This window comes from Pan troglodytes, chromosome 17 (assembly GCF_028858775.2).
Source record: "Pan troglodytes isolate AG18354 chromosome 17, NHGRI_mPanTro3-v2.0_pri, whole genome shotgun sequence".
Lineage (NCBI taxonomy): Eukaryota > Metazoa > Chordata > Mammalia > Primates > Hominidae > Pan > Pan troglodytes.
Genome location: NC_072415.2, coordinates 51087755 through 51106235, shown reverse-complemented (window position 1 = coordinate 51106235; position 18481 = coordinate 51087755). Strand labels below are relative to the sequence as shown.

The following is an 18481-nucleotide window of genomic DNA, read 5'->3' as shown; positions in this document are numbered from 1 at the left end:
AGAGGTACTACATGGAAAAACTCTTTGCAAATTAATAAAGGAGCTGAAAATGTACTTCCTCTCTGTAAATTAGAAACTCGTGATTCCTGCTTATCAGCCCAGAGACACAGTTTGAATAAAAATGTACACACCATGCCATAGATGAAAACCAAATCAATAATTGAAGATTAGAATTCCAAGTCACAATTATATTTGTCTTGGAGGTGGGATGGCTGGTAGGGCTGAAACATAAACTGTAAACCTTAATACATTAATAAAAAAAATCCATGCTGAAATGGGTAAAACTTACAGGCAGATGTAACTATGAGGTAGTAGTCCTATAGGAATATAGAAATGCCTCATCAATCCAGAACAAACTTGGGTCTGTGGCCAATGATAATCTCTAATAGGACTAAGACTATAGAAAGAAACATAAAATTTGACAGACAGTAAAAGTCTATGAATAATGTAATGCCATTAACAGTTTATTAAACAGATAAATTCCTGTGGGACTAGAGACAATAGATCAATCTGAAAGGGACAATTATATACTTTTATTTAAAACATTCAAAGAAATAAAGTAGGAAAGGCAAACATAAAAATGTCAACAGATGTATAAAAATAATTACAGTGGAATCTTGGAAATGAGATTGGACCAAATGGACCAAATAGACATTTACACAACTCTCCACTCCAAAACAACAATATACACTTTTCTCATCTGCACATGGCATATTCTCTAAAATCAACCATATAGTTAGCCATAAAATAATCTTCAGAAAATTCAAAAACCTAAATTTGTACCAAACACACTCTTGGACCACAGCACAATAAAATTGAAATCGGTACTAGGAAAATAACTCACAACTATATAATTACATATAAATTAAACAACCTCCTCCTGAATGACTTCTGGGTAAACAATGCAATTAATGCAGAAATCAAGAAATTCTTTTAAACTAATAAGAATAAAGATAGAACATACGAGAGTATCTGGTACAGAGTTAAAGCAGTATTATGAGGAAAATTTATAGCACTAATTACCCACATCAAAAAGTTAGAAGTATCTCAAATTAACAACCTAATATCACACCTGGAGAAACTAGAGAAACAAGAATACACCAACCCTGAAGCTAGCGAAAGACAAGAAATAACCAAAATCAGGGCTGAACTGAAGGAAATTGAGACACAAAATAACATGCAAAATATCAATGAGTTCAGGAGTTGGTTTTTTGAAACAAGAAATAAGATTGATAGACCACTATCTATACTAATAAAAAAGAGAGAAGAATCAAATAAACACAATCTGAAATGATAAAGGGAACATTACTACAGATCTCACAGAAATACAAAAAACCTTCACAGACTACTATGAACACTTTTATTTATATAAACTAGGAAATCTAGAAGAAATGGATAAATTCCTGGAAACATATAACCTTCCAAGATTGAACCAGGAAGACACTGAATCCTTGAACAGACCAATAACAAGCTCCAAAATTGAATCAGTAATAAAATGTCTAGCAACCAGAAAAAGCCCAGGAACAGATAGATTCACAGTGGAATTCTGCCAGATGCATAAAGAAGAGCTGGTACCATTCTTACTGAAGCTATTCCAGAAAAAAAATGCAGGTGGAGGAAGTCTTCCAACTCCTTCTATGAGGCTAGCATCATCCTGATATCAAACCTGGCAGAGACACAACAACGAAAGGAAACCTCAGGCCAATATCCTTGATGAACAGATATACAAAAATCCTCAACAAAATACTAGCAAACTGAATTCGGCAGCACATCAAAAAGCTAATCTACCATGATCAAGCAGGCTTTATTCCTGGAATGTAAGTTTGGTTCAACATGTACAAATCAATAAATGGTATTCACCATATAAACATAACTAAAAACAAAAATCACATGATCATATCAATAGATAAAGAAAAGGCTTTCAATAAAATTAAACTTCTTTCATGTTAAAAACCATCAACAAACTAGGCATTGAAAAAGCATACTTCAAAATAATGAGAGTCATCTATTACAAACCTACACCAACATCATACTGCATGGGGAACAGCTGGAAGCATTCCTTTTGAGAACTGAAACAAAGCAAGGATGCCCACTCTTACCACTTTCATTCAATGTAGTAATGGAAGTCCTAGCCAGAGCAATCAGACAAGAGAAAGAAATGAAAGACATCCAAATACAAAGAGAGGAAGTCTTTGCAGATCCGTTTGCAGATGATGTGATTCTATACCAAGAAAACCCCATAGTCTCTGCCCCAAAGCCTCCTGATCTGATAAGTAACTTCAGCAATGTTTTAGAATACAAAATTAATGTTCAATAATTAGTAGCATTTCTATAAACCACAACATCCAAGCTGAAAGCCAAATCACAAACATAATCTCATTCACAATAGCCACAAAAAGAATAAAATAGTTCCTAACCAGGGAGGTGAAAGATCTCTAAAATGAGAATTAGACTACTCCACTCAAAAAAATCAGAGATGACACAAACCAGTGAGAAAACATTATGTGCTCATTCATAGAAAGAATCAACATTGCTAAAATGTCCATACTACCCCAAGCAATTTACAGATTTAATGTAATTCCTATTTCCTTATGGCCACACTTCTTCCTCTTCCAGAAGATAGTTTATTTAATGAGACTATTTTGAAACATTCTCTATTTACTTTGAAACACTGCTTTTTAACCTGTAAAAATATATTTATACATTGAAAGGAATTTGCAAAGAAATGTGTAGGGAGGTCCTGTGGACCCTTTCCCTCAGCCTCTTTCAGTATTAACATCTTATAGCAAAATACCTAAATCATGAAATTAGCATTGGTATAATTCACAGGGCTTATTTATATTTTACCAGTTATACATGAAATCATTTGTATGTTATTTTGTGTGTGTATGTGGCACCCATGTAGCAACCACTTTCCTTCTTCCCCTGGCCCTTGACAGCCGCTAATTTATTCTCTATATCTATAATTATTTCGTGAATGTTATATGAGTAGAATAAAACATTCAAACCCTTTGAAACTGGCTTTTTTCCCCCCTACTCAACCTAACTTCCTTGAGGCTCATTCAAGTTGTTGCACATATTTTTAACTTGCTCCTTTCCATTGCTGAGTAGTATTCCAGGGTATGAATTACTGCAGTTTGTTTAGAAACACGTGTCTTTTTAAATTATCATCATTCCTCCACATAACTTTTACTTAGGGCAGTGCTTTAAATCCGAAACCATTAAGCATGCAAGTATTGGAAGATAAGAAAGAATTACTTGCCTACCATGCTTTGGTGTGACCCTAAAGTAGCTATTATCTACAAAGTTTCAAATTACATAATTTTCCATCCTATATTTTAGAAAAGTGTGTTAATTTTAGAGCTGTGTATTCCAGAATATCTGATTTGATGTTGTTTGAATGTAACAAAAATATCAAATTGATTGGCTTCTTCCTAGTTGATCAGCTAAATCCATTTGCTTGAATGACCAATCTAATTAAAGCCAAATAGTAAATATGATCTTTGCAGGTCATATGGTCTCTGTCATAACTACTCAACTAATCATTGCAGCGGGAAAGCAGTTATAGACAATGGCAAACAAATGTTCATAACCAGATTTGGCCTATGGGCCAAATAGTTATATATAGTTTGCTGACCCTGATATTAGACTATTGCATTGTGCACTGTTAACTGCAATAGAAAATAAAAAGTTATCTCACATAGTTTCCATATATTCTGACCTCCAGTCTAATGTCATAAATACAGAAATGTTTATGAAGTGAATAGGTATTGACTGTGATATTTGAGATATTATGTAAAATCTCATATCTTGTTACCATATTTACAATTTGTTTTTTATTTTTGCCTTTCATTATCTTATTATTTAATTGGGATGAAAAGCTATGACTCAATTGAAGAACAGTAAAAGGTCAAATGATAGTGCAGGTAACAAGGTTTATAAATATCCAAGGCAGGGAGAGGTCAGCTACAGTGAATAGACCAAGGGACACTAAAATGAGAACCATAGCTTTGAGCTGGTCCATGAAAGATAAATAACACCTGGAGTGGAAGAAAATATATAGCAGGCATTCTAGAAGAACTCTGGGTATAGCTGCGTATAAATATTGAAACATTGCCCTGCACAAAGTTAGTGAACAAAATTGTGTGTTTTTGTTGTTATAGTATTAATACCATGAAAATAATAATTATGGAAGAGTGCCATCCAGTGCATCTAGAGTTGTGTGTATCACAGGATAGTTGCTACTCCTATAGAACATAAACCCATGCATTTGATTCTCATTTCTGGCTCCCAAAAGGTCTGCTGTTTATTGGTGGTCATGACTCACACTGGACACCAAGTTTCTACAATTTATAATATCCTGTTTAGCATAAGATCCTGAGAAGAAATCAGTGTAATTTTATTTGATTTAGCATTTAAACCTCATTATTAGTGATTTAATGAATTTATTGTTAGCGTACCATCCAAATACCTGACCACAAAAATCACATTCTTTCAATTTACCTACTTATGTTTTATGCTTTATATTATCACCAATTCATAATCCCCATAGGTTTTTGTTGATTTTTTGCTCACCTTGCTTACTATCTCCAGGAGAAAAAGCAGCTTACTTCCTAACAGAAGAAGCCTGGACTAGAGACACAGGGAAATAATGATGGAACATTTTTCCTTTTGGTTTGCTGCCCTATATTCCTGGTGCTTTGTTAGAGCTTAAAGAAAGTGAGGTCTTTCTCTTGTTCCAAGTATTCAGAGCCTGTATTAGCCCCTATAATCAGAACTATGCCTCTGTGTCTGCGATGGGAGGGCAGTAAGGAACATAAAATTCTTTAGTGTGGCCCTTTAAGTTTCATTCTAGACATAGAAATAGAAGGGCTCAGTACTTTTTTTTCATAGTTCTGTGTTTGTCTCAAAACATTACTCTTCTCAGTATACAGTCATCCCTCCATATTTATAGGTTTCATATCCGTGGATTGAATCAACTGCGAATCAAAAATATTAGGGAATAAAAAAAAGAAAAAATAACAATATAACAATAAAGATAATGCAAATAAAACCCCACAAAGTATAACAATGATTGACAAAGCATTTACACTGTATTAAGTATTATGTTATTAGTTTGTTCTCGCATTGTTATAAAAGAAATACCTGAAATTGGGTAATTTATAAAGAAAAGAAGTTTAATTGGCCCACATTTCTGCAGGTTGTACTGGAAGCATGGCAGTATCTGCTTTTGAGGAGGCCTCAGGGAGCGTTTACTCATGGTGGAAGGCAAAGTGGGAACAGACATCTTACATGGCAAGAGCAGGACCAAGAGAGAGAGTGGGGAGGTGCCACATCCTTAAACAACCAGATCTCCTGAGAGAGAACTCACTATCGCAACGACAGCTCCAACCATGAGAAACTGCCCCCATGATCCAGTCACCTCCCACCAGGCCCCACCTTCAACATTAGAGATTGTAATTCCACATGAGATTCTGACGAAGACTACCATATCAGTTATCCAGAGATAATTTAGAGTATACGGGAGAATGTGCATAGATTATATGCAAATATTTTGTCATTTTTCATAAGGAACTTCTGTATCTGTGGATTTTGGCATCCACGGGGGTCCTGGACCCAATCCAGCAATGATACTGAGGGACAACTGTATACCTATATCACCTCCTCTTCTTCCCCTATTTCATCTCCTTTGTGCTATCACCACCACCGCTATAGAGGACGATTATGATTAGGGACCTAGGGATAAAAGATGCCATAAGACTTGGTTTATTCCTCCCCTTAAGAACTATTCAGCCCTGGTGAGAGACAGAACTTAGATAAAAAAAGATCTATTACAAAACAAGGTGACTAAGCTAGGTCAAATGCGTATTACAATCAATATGTCAAAAGGCAAATGCCTGATTGAATGCTGTAACTGTTGGGATAATTTTATGCTCTTTTTTGACTCTCTGCCATTCCTTGGCCTAGAATATATTTTCTTTTTATACTGTCAGTTTGATCTTCCTCCAAGAAGACTTTCCTTCTTTCCATCTCTCTTCCCATCTATGCTAGGTACTACTCGTATGTCCTCTTATAGCACAATGGAAAGACCTCCATTAAAATACTTACTATTCCCTAATGTTTATTTATTTCTCTTCCTGAATAAACAATAATATTTTTGAAAACAGAAATGGCAATTTATGTCTCATTGTATCCTCAGCACAGTGCTTCAGACTGGAAGCTACTCAACAAAGAGTGATCAAGTAAATGAATGTCTTTGGATGAAGGAGAAATTTTTTTAAGGCGTGGCTTCATAAAGAAAGATGAACAATGAATATTTAGCAGGACACTTACAAAGAGAAAAGAGGGCAGTTATGCCTGCTGGACAAAGAGAACTGACTACATAAGTGGGTAAAAGTAACACAAAGTAGTGAGTAAGAGCTTTGACTCTCAGATCACTTAGACTTGAGTTCAAATTACAGCTGACAATTACCAGGTATATGTAATCCTTTAGAAGTAACTCAAAGCTCTGAGCCTCATAATCTCTATACTGAGAATAAAAATGATATCAAACCCACGCTAAATATTAAAAATGCTTTTAAAGTGCTAAGTAAAGTATACGATGGACAAAAAAATTTAACCTCTGTGAGTAAATAAAAACTTGTTCTAAGTCACATAGGCCATATACCTTTGTCACAGTTGCATCCATATTGGGTTGCACACTCCTATCCCTTACATGATGCCTCCAGCTAAGGACTTCAGAAGGGCCTTTACAGATTCCTTTAGGAATTACAATGGATTCTTAGCACTTCTAAAATATCTGTACCACCACACCAAGAAGCCTCATTTGAAGTACAGATTTCTGGAGCACACAGGTCATAGCTAGAGCTCCAAGTGATACCAGGACAACAGCATTGCCCTTTATAGTGATGAGGAAACAAAGCTTGAATATCTTATATTTAAGTTTCCACCAGTTTCAAAGAGCAAAGCCAAATGGTGAGAGACTTGGAGGGTGACTGGCCTCAGCAAGGATGAGAGATACGAGCCAAAATGCAAAGTGATCATGCCGATCAGTTCCTTCAGTGCTAGGAGGGGAATGGTGATGGGTGCCAGGAAATGGGAGACATTGTTCATTTTCTGCATATGAAAGAATGGGAGCCTTAGCCTCCAAACACCCGTGCTATCCCAGCTTGCCGTCAAAACTGGTACTGGATGAAAATCCCATTGTACACTAGGTTCGAGGGAAAAGTGGACTCAGCCAAGATTTCAGGCTTCCACACACGGTAAACTTTTGGCTTTCCTTCACTTTTGAAAAGATTATTGAAATATGGAGCAGATATGTCCAAAATGCATCTATCCACCCTCAAAATTATTCAAAATATAAAATTACTACAATAAAAGTCAGGAAATAGAATTTAGAGAGTAAAACGACTCCTTGATTTGTGTAAAGGCAGCAGGAATGAAGCTGCATGATTTGCTGAGAAAACAGCCTGCTCTCGGCAAAACCAAAAAGCAATGTTCTATGTTGCCTTGGCCCAGGCATCAACAGACTTACGTGGGTCCTCATCAATGCACACAGAACTATGCCCTTTTAAAGTGAGTTTCAGAGGTGAGTGCTGCAGAAGCTCAGCTCATGGCAAGATGGATGAATTCTGAGCAGCAATAGTGGAATTAGACCCCAAGGGATGGTGCAGGTGAAAGTACAGGGAGAAGAACTCCATAAGCACAGGAGAACTTGTGAGAAAGCTGAGATAGAAACAAATACACGATTTGTTTCCAGGATTGACTAAAAGCTGGAGAAGCTCACTGGCAACCTTTGGAATCCTGTTTGCTGCCCCTGGGCACTTACCTGATTCATCTCTACCCTGAGATTACATCTATTTCTTATAGGAACCAATAACTTTATTTGGATCACAACTCCCCCCACCCCTGACTTTGTCCTTTTGGATTAGTTTTCGACACTCATTCTCATTTTCTTCTTCTTCAGTCAATATGAAATAGTGAGAGATCTGGAATATGGAACCTGAGACCCCTGGTTTGAATATTGACTATGACTTATGTGCTGAATTCTCTGAACTTCAGTTTCTTTATCTGTAAACTTAAACATATGTGTTCTTAAAACATATAAGAATAATACATTCAAATATGTGTCAACTAGATTCAACTCTGTCATTTAAAACCCAAAGACAGTTAAGCAGGTTAATTTTCTCTTTGTTTAAATTTCCTCATCTATAATTTTGAAATGATAATATTTTCCAGCTTGTCTCCAATATTGGTTAAGATGACTAAATAAAATGATGCAAATAAAAGTGCTTTGAAACCCATAACATATACAAATTTATGCATCTACTTAACACATTGACTTACATTGGTTTTCAGCCTCCATATCTTTTTCATACCTTCCTTGAAAGAATGGGTATTCCCAATACCCATTCCCCTCTTATCCACATGTCAAATCACAGCTCAGTGTACACCTCTTCCTTGATGTCTCCCTGAGCAGCTCAGAGCCCAGCCATATGTTACAGATGGATTCTTATGGGAGACCATGTTAACTTATCAGTTAACGCCACATGATTTTGTTTGTTTTGTTGTTGTTGTTTTAAATAATGCTTTACCTCCCTTCTTAGGAAAGCTGCTCTTTCTCTCCTTACATGCACCTGAGCATGAAGTTCACTGGCCCCTTGATCTAGTGACCATGTGGTCTGGGTAGTAGCTGAAGGAATGCCCTGAACTGGAAAGGAGATTTTCTGTGAGGTCCAAGAGCGGACATTCAGTCATTAGGATATGGTTTTCCTGCTGATTATATGCAGTCATGCTTTCCAGTTACTTCTTTGCACAGCCAGAGGAGTCCATACTGACTTGAGACAGAGTCTCCAGAGATTTAGATTATTTTAAAACACCCACATCTTTTATGCTTTTTTACTCTGTCTTTTCTACAAATACCTTGATGTTGGTGAAAGTTCACTTGAGTTTGCCAACTTTTCTGATTACTGTTGCATTTTGTTTTTCCCGGTAATAGACAACATGCCCCCACTTGCTTGCTACTTATAGGAGGGGTAACTTACAGGGTGTACACAGATCAGACAGTGGTTGAAAGTGGTCATTTTGATTTGCAGAGTTGTATTCAGATGGAAAAATAAAAAATGGACTTGGATAAATACTTCCCTTGGAGATGCCTGCTTTAGGAATAAAGACTCCTGTGTTGTCCAGCGATCAGATACCTGACCTTTGATCATTTCTCATGTGGCTGTCTAAAGGACTCATGACAAATTAGTTGGAAACTCGGTAGCAGTGGTGGAATTTGAGTGTCCAGTGAGTGCAACTCATTGACTAGCTGACCCAGAACATCACCTTGATTATAGCTGACATAAATTGTCTTTTAATTGCATGGGATTCTTTTCAGGTAAAGAAATAAATTCTCTCTTTTTTTTCAAGACCAATAAGTTAGTCTACACTGGAAGTTGTGCCCCAGATTCATGAGCTGGAAGAGAAACCTGTTGTCATCTGGGAATATGTCTGTTAGAGGAAAATTAAGCACCCAAGTTAGTGCCCAACTTACTTCTCAGCAGCTGCTCCTACACTGTGCACTCAAGGTGGAGTGGCCCAAAGGCCCAGCATACCTGGGATTTCAGTCCTGCTGTACATCTTAAAAGTGCCTTCTTTCACTCTCAGAAGTGCCCTGGTTCAGGAAATAAATTATGGAGTCATCCCTACACTAGGTGCTTATCCAGATAGCAAAGGAAACTTTCCATGCCCAAACAGCAGTCTCTTTACCTGGTTTCTTCAGGTATGGTCCATACATCATCAGCCTGGACTTATTTCCCTCAGTGACAAAATTTGGTCTCAATGGCCAAAAGTAATTCCTTTTGTTCAGAACACATAATTAGCCTTAGAAATGTGTACAAATTATTTTAAAATTGATTTGTAAATATGGAAACAGAGCAGGAGATTTCATGCAAATGTGGTGAGACGTAAACCATTAGTGGGGTCAGATGAAGAGTATATAAATATTCATTATATTGGTCTTTTAACTTTTCTGCAGTATTGAAATTCTTCAAAATAAAAGAAGTGGGGGCAGTCTCCTTGAGATCAGAACAGCCTACTCTGGCCAATAGGCACCGGGGCTTTCCTTAAGTAGCTGATAAATGATGCACTTCACCTCTGGATCATATACAGGGATGTGTGTATAATAATATTTATATGGATTGATAGCAGGGACCACACCTCTTGCCTGTTGTTGGTCTCTTACAGTTTTGATTGCAGAGTTCATGATATGTATTTTGAAATGACAATAAAATTGATTTCTGATGAAAAGCATTTTTGAGAAATTCAACAACGTGTGTGATCAGTTCTGCTAACATAACCATATTTAAATATGTATTAGTATTGTTTTAATTTCCCAAATTCTAACTCCCAACTTCCTTAATTTCTATAGCTAGTTTTTTACTTATGAAACATTACAACGTAAAAGTAAAAGAATGAAACTTGTGTTTCAAGGGAAGTGGGGGAACTTCTCATAATGCTGTATTGCAAGCTGTTATCCTTATAATGAAAGAGGCAAATAAATTAGTTTTATTCAACCCAAAGAACTTAAATTAGTATTGAAGAAAGCTGAATGTGAGGAACTGAGGCAATGGGTTTGAATATAAATTAAAATTTACTAACACTGTGAAAGAAATGATGTTGGCAATCTTCCAAAATATTTGTTCATAGCAGGTATCATATTAATGAATACATAAATTTATGTACACTTTACAGTTAGCATTTTATGAAGTGTTACTTGAAGTAATTATCAGTTCAGCACCATACGCCAGCTAATAATATTTAATAACAATAATAATGCTTTGTTCTTTTGCCAAAGATTACAATGGGTTATCAAGCAATTCATTATTCTATAACATCTTGGCTGTGTGGAAATATCTTCATGACTTGATTTTGCATACGAAGAAACTGAAGCCCAAAGGTATAAGGAAAAACATTCTTAAAAGTCATTAAAATCTCAAGGACAAATAAAATTTTGAGCAAAAACAAGATTTCCTTAGGTACAGAGCAGTTGCTTTTTGGAGCTCTGGATGAGCCACAATGCTCATTCTCATTGCTGTTTGGAAAACTTCACTGAATTTCTTTTATTGTAAACTGGATCTATTCCAATTAAGTTGGAAGAGATGAAAAAAGGACAAAAAGACTTCAATAATTTGTACATTGATCACTGAATACACATATTTACTTCTCTATTACTATCTCAGAAATGCAGTGTTTTTTCTTTGACCTCATGATTTTCCTACCTTTGAAGCATAGATTTGTCCATGAAGATTGTGAGAATGAAACATTTACTTCTGCCTTGTGTGTGTGTGTGTTTAAACACTTATATGGTGGAATAATTGACATACAATGGACTGCACATATTTAAAATGTACCAGTTAAGTTCTAATGTATGTATACACCTGTGAGACTATCAACACATTAAGATAGCAAATATATCAATCACACCCGAAAGTTTCATTTTTATTTTATTTTATTTTTAGTTTTGGAGATGGAGCTTCACTCTGTTGCCCAGGCTGGAGTGCAGTGGCACAATTTTGGCTTACTGCAACTCTCCCTCTCATGTTTAAGTGATTCTCCTGCCTCAACCTCTCCAGTAGCTAGGACTACAGGTGCCCGCTAGCACGCCTGCCTAATTTTTGAAATTTTAGTAGAGATGGGGTTTTATCCTGTTGCCCAGGCTGGTCTCAAATCCCTGACCTCAAGTGATCCTCCCTCCTCGGCCTTCCAAAGTGCTGGGATTACAGGTGTGAGCCATTGCACCTGTCCACGCCCAAAAGTTTCCTTATGACACTTCGTAGTCCCTCTCCCCGACGCCGTCCTAACTCCCCACCCCTAGACAACAACTGTTCTGCTTTACATAAATTAGTTTTCATTTTCTAATGTCTTTAAAAAATGGAATCTTGCAATCTGTATTTTTTGTTATTTTTGGGTTTCTGTCACTTAGCCTCACTATTTAAGATTCACCAGTGTCTATAGATGTCTGAAGACTTCATACCTTTTGTTTCTGAATAGCATTTTAACATATAGCTATATTACAATTTTATTGTCCATTTACCTATGTATGACATTTGGGTTGATTTCCTTGAGGCTATTACAGATAAAGCTACTATGAAATTTCATGTTCAGGTCTTTCTATAAACATAGGCTTTCATTTCTGTTTAGTAAATACTTGGGAGTTGGATAGCTGAGTTATGCCCTAAGTGTATGTTTACCTTTTTACAAAACTGCAGAACTGTTTTTCAAAGTAGTTACAACAGTTTACATAACCCCCAGAAGTTTATGAAGTTTCCACTTGATTTAAATCCTTGCAGTACTTGATGTCATCAGTGGTGTCAATTTAAGAACTTTTAATGTGTGAGGCAGTGTCTAGTTGTGGTTTCATTTACATTTCCCTAATGAATAATGATATTGAACATGTGTTATGTGCTTATTTGTCATCTCTGTATTTATTTGATAAGTTTCTGTTAAAATCTGTTGCTAAATTTTTTTTATTATTATTGAATTTAGAAAATTATATATTCAGGATACAAGTTGTTTATCAAAAATGTGACATGCAAATATTCCCTAATGTCTTGGTTTTTTATTCTTTTAACATTGTCTTTCAAGGAACAGAAGATCTTAATATTAGTGAAGTCTAATTTATAATTTTTTAAAGTAAGTCAGACTTTGATTTTGTTATCTAAGAACTCTTTGCTTAAACCACAGTCACAAAAATTTTTCTCCTATGTGTTCAACTAAAACTTTTATAGTTTTAGCTTATGTTTAGGCCTATTAGTTAATTTTTTTTTAAATGTGGCAACAGGTATGGGTAGAAGTTTATATTTTTATGTGTAGGTATTAAATTGATCTAACAACTTTTTAAAAACACTGTAATTTCTCCACTGGATTGCCTTTGCATCTTTTTAACAAATCAGTTGTAGCCATATACGATTGTATTTTTACAGTCTTTATCATTTTCTCTTTTCTTTTTATTTTGTGGCAGGATCTCACTCTGTCACCCAGGCTGGAGTGCTGTGTCATGAATATGGCTCACTGTAGCCTGGACAACCCCGGGCTCAAGCAATTCTCCTGCCTCAGCCTCCTGCGTAGCTGAGACAACAGGCATGCACCATCGTGCCTGGATAATTTTTAAATTTTTTGTAGAGACAGAGAGTCACTTTGTTTCCTAGGCTGATCTCGCACTCCTGGCCTCAAGTGATCCTCCCATCTCAGCCTCCAAAGTGCTCACAGGTGTCAGCCACTGCTCGCAGCCTATGATTTTCTAATGATTTATTTTTTATTTCTTGCCAACAATTCATGGTCTTAAATGCTGTAGCTTCATATTGAGTCTTGAAGTCAGGTCTATAAATCTTCCAATGTTGTTATTCTAAGTTGTGTTGATTATTCGAGATTTGTTGCATTTATATATCAATTTTAGAATCAAGTTTTTAGTATCTAAAAATGAAGCCTGCTAGGATTTTGTTTGAGATTGGATTGAATCTACAAATATATAATTAAAGGACAATGGGCTAATATTGAATGTTTCAATTCATGAAAATTGTATATATTTCTCCACTTTTAAGGTATTCTTTATTTTAGTACTATATTAGAGTTATTAGTTTATATGTTTGCACATTTTTTTTTCTTAGTCTTCATGGAGATAGTCAAACATTACCAATGCTGACTATATTGCAAGTTGTCACAGCGGGGTACTGGGAAAAGTTTTCAATTAGCAGTAATCGCACCTCAGGTAAACCTCATTGGCTACAATACTGCCACTGCACAAAGCTTAGCACATCTTTTGTCAGATTTTCTTCTATGTTTACACATTGTGTATGCTATTGTAAACATAATTTTTGTAAATTTTTCTATTTCAAATTGCTCATTGCTGTCATATAGAAATATAATTGATTTATTATTATTATTCTTTTATTCTAAAAAGTTGACAAAATTACATATTAGTGATAGTACTTTTTAAAAATTAGATTCTGTGTGATTTTCTGCACAGGCAATTATGTTAATAGCAAATAAAGACAATTTTATTTCTTCATTTTCTGTTTGGATAGTGTATGTTCTATTTTTCTGGCTTTGTTAGACTTATAAGAAACTCCACAAAAATTTTGAATAAACATAGGGAGAATAGACATCCTGGTTTTGTTCCTGATCTCAGGGGGAAAGAATTCAGTCTTCCTCCAATAAATAGAATGCCAACTATAGGTTTTCCAAAGGTCTATTGTATCAGCTGGAACTTCCATTGTTTTCCCAGTCTGTTGCAAGTTTAAGTCATAAATGGGTATTTGATTTTGTCAGCTTTCGTTTATGTGTGTCTATTAAAGATGACACACTTTTTTCTTTATTCTATTAATATAGTGTATTACATTAATTGATTTTTGGATGTTAAACTAACTGTCCATTCCAGGAATAATCTAACTAGTTCATGGTATAAATCCTTTTTGCATATTGCTGAATTTGGTCTGCTAATTTTTGTTGAGAGTGTTTCATCTCGGTCTTTCATTTTATTGATTGATTGATTGATTGATTGATGTCTTTGGCTTACATTTCAGGTAATGCTAGCTTCATAGAGTGAGATAGGACTTATTTCCTCTACAGATTTTCTGAGTTTGTTAAATTTTCTCATGAAGCCATATAAGCCTGAGTTTTTTGTGGTGGGAAAAATCTTTTTTTTTTTTTTTTTTGAGATGGAGTTTTTTGCTCTTGTCACCCAGGCTGGAGTGAAATGGCGTGATTTCAGCTCACTGCAACCTCTGCCTCCCGGGTTCAAGCAATTCTCCTGCCTCAGCCTCCCAAATAGCTGGGACTACAGGCACCCGCCACCACGCCCGGCTAATTTTTATATTTTTAATAGAGGCAGAGTTTCCCCACGTTGGCCAGGCTGGTGTCCAACTCCTGACCTCAGGTGATTCACCTGCCTCAGCCTCTCAAAGTGCTGGGATTACAGGCGTGAGCCACCGCGCCCGGCCTGTGGTGGGAAAATCTTAATTACTATTTTATTATTTTGGTTTTAGTTCTGTTTAGAATTTCTAATTCTTCTGGAGCCAATTTTAGTAATTTTACAATTTGTTTTTTATTTTTCTCATTTAAGAAATGTTCTATTTCCCTTTTACCGCCTTCTTTTTGTTAAATGTTGTTTAATGTATAATGTTAAATCTTCTCGGTTTTTTGTTGTTGTTGTTGTTGTTGTTTTGAGACGGAGTCTCGCTCTGTCATCCAGGCTGGAGTGCAGTGGCGCGATCTCGGCTTACTGCAAGCTCCGCCTCCCGGGTTCACAACATTCTCCTGCCCTCAGCCTCCTGAGTAGCTGGGACTACAGGTGCCTCACACCAGGCCCGGCTAATTTTGTTTTTGTATTTTTAGTAGAGATGGGGTTTCTCCATTTTAGCCAGGATGGTCTTGATCTCCCGACCTCGTGATCTACCCGCCTCAGCCTCCCAAAGTGCTGGGATTACAGGCGTGAGCCACCGTGCCCGGCCATCTTCTGTTGATTTTTAATTATTTTTTCTAGTGGTTGCTTTTGGAATTAAAATATAAAATTTTGTGTACATTATCTTGATTGTTTTCATAAAGTTGTTCATCATCTTCAAAACATTTTTAAATTTTGGAGATTTTGGAAGTGATGTTACCTACTTCCTTTTCTGATTCTGATTTCCTCTCTTACTTTCTTGTTTAATTTAGCTAAATATTTATCAACTTTGTTGACTTTTTTTTTAGAGTGAACTTTGGTTTCATTTATTTTTCTTTTCACTATTTTTTTATTTATTTATTTTTGAAACAGGGTCTCAGTCTCGCCTAGGCTGGAGTGCAGTGGTACAAACAAGGCTCACTGCAATGTTGACCTTCTGGGCTCAAGTGATCCTGCCACCTCAGCCTCCCAAGTAGCTGGAACTACTGACACTCACCACCATCCCTGGCTAATTTTTTTATTGGCTCTCACTATGTTACCCAGGCGTGATCCTCCCATCTTGGCCTTCCAAAATGTTGGGATCTATTGATTTTTAATTTCACTCTAATTTTCCTTGTGATTTCTTCTTTGACTCATTGGCTATATAGAGGGTATTGATTAATTTCCACATTTTGTTCATATCCCCAAATTTCTCCATTATTGATTTCTGATTTGATTCCATTGTGGTTGATAAATATACTTTGTATGATTTCAATCATTTTATATTTATTGAGGTTGTTTTATGGCATAAAATAGTCTATCCTGAAGACTGTTCCTTTGTACTTGAGAAGAACATGTATTCTTCTGCTGTCAGGAGGACTGTACTCCAGATATTTGCTAAGTATTGTTGGTGTATAGTGTTACTCAAGTCTTCTATATACTTATTAATCTTCTGTCTAGTCATTATGGATAGTCAGTTGTTTGAATTTCAAACTATTATTTTTGAATTGTCTATTTCTTTTTTCAATTCTGTCCATTTTTGCTTCAGGTATTTGGGGGCATTATGATTAAATGTATACATGTTTTTAACTCTTACATCTTTATGATGAATTGGCATGTTTTACCATTATGAAATATGGCTTTTCTTCTCTGATAGTGTTTCTTGTATTAAAGTCTATTTTAAATAATGTTAATACAGCTACTTCAGCGGTCATAGAGTTACTGATTTCATACTTTATCTTTTTTACATCATTTTGCTTTTTATTTATTTATGTATTTGAATATAATGTGTGTCTATTATAGACAGTGTATACTTGGGTCTTGTTTCTATCAAATCTGACAATCCTTTCCTTTTATGTGTTGTGCTTGGTTTATTTGCTTTTCATGTATTAAGTATTGTTACAGTTGGATTTATGCCTGTCATTTTTCTATTTGCTTTCTATTTATTTATTTATTGCTGTAGAGTCTTGCTCTGTCTCCAAAGCTGGAGTGCAGTGGTGTGATCATAGCTCACTGTAGCCTTGACCTCAGAGGCTCAAGAAATCCTCTTGCCTTAGCTTCATCAGTAGCTGGGACTACAGGTGCCTATCATGATGCCTTGCCAAATTTCTACTTTTTGTAGAGATGGGGGTCTCACTGTGTTGCTCAGGCTGATCTTGAACTCCTGGGCTCAAGACTTCCTCCTACCTTGGCCTTCCAAGATGCTAAGATTACAGGTGTGAGCCACTGCAAGCAGGTTCATTTTAAATATATTCCTGTTTCTCATTTACTATTATATTTTGTGATATATAAATGGTTTTTCTAATCTATCATTTTAATTCCTCTGTTGTTTGTGTTAATATTATTTATTAGTGGTTGCTACAATAATTACAATATGCATTTCATCTAATCATAATCCATTTAAGAATAGTACCAACTTAATTCCAGTGAAACATAATATCTTTATTTACTTACATACCCTTTTCTTCTTCTCTTTACTTTGTGTGATTACTTCACCAAATATGTTATAAATCCAACACTATAATATTATAATTATGTTTACACAATAATATTTTTAATAAAAGGATTTTTAAAGCAATGTATTTTTTATTAAATTACATAATATAGATTATTATGTTTACTGTTTATGGCTTCCTGCACATTCTCTCTTGAATTAGAGTTAGAGTTACTGTCTAGTGTTACGTTCCTTTGGCCTACAGGGTTTCCGTTAATTTTTCCTTTAAGTCATGCCTGCTAGCCATGAATTACTCGAGTCTTTGTTCATCTGAGGATGTCTGTATTTCATCTTATTTTTATTATATATATATATATATATTTTTTTTTTTTTTTTTTTTTTGAGACAGTGTCTCGCTTTGTCACCAGGCTGGAGTGTAGTGGTGCAATCTCTGCTCACTGCAACCTCCGCCTCCCGGGTTCAAGAGGTTCTCCTCCCTCAGCCTCCTGAGTAGCTGGGACTACAGGCACGTGCCACCACGCCCAGCTAATTTTTGTATTTTTAGTAGAGACAGGATTTCACCATGTTGTCCAGGATGGTCTCTACATCTTGACCTCATGATCTGCCCGCCTTGGCCCCCCAAAGTGCTGGGATTACAGGCGTGAGCCACCGTGGTGGTCTATTTCATCTTACTTTTAAGTAGCTTTGCCGAATATAGAATACTTGGCTGACATTTCATTCAAACAATTTGCCATTGCATTGGTTTCTGGCCTATTTTATTTCTGGCATAAAAACAGTCATTAATGATATTGTACATCTGCATATATGTTTTTTTCATCTTGTTGCTTTCAAAATATTTCCTTTGTCTGTGGTATTCAACTTAACTATAATGTGTTAAGATTATTTGTGTTTATCCTATTTCAATTTATTCTACTTGAGATTTACTGAGGTATTTTGAGGTATAGAAACCCACACTGAAAGAAATAACAAAGCTTCTTGTTTACTCAGCCATTCTTCGCCTGACTGAACTGGAATACTGACAAAACTTGAGAGATTTGGGGTGACATAAGTGAATCCTGTCAAAATTGCCATGAACTAGCCCTGTTTTTGCATCATGGCTTAGAAACTATGTGAGCAGTAAGCTG

General features: G+C 35.8%; 1 non-coding gene across 1 annotated transcript; it reads right to left on the bottom strand.

The window, feature by feature from the left end:
* Positions 1 to 13652: 13652 nt before the first annotated feature.
* Positions 13653 to 13793, bottom strand: LOC112206325 (U4 spliceosomal RNA). Its single transcript, XR_002940550.1, has one exon. It is a non-coding gene; the product is annotated as a U4 spliceosomal RNA (small nuclear RNA).
* Between the last annotated feature and the right edge of the window lie 4688 nt (positions 13794 to 18481).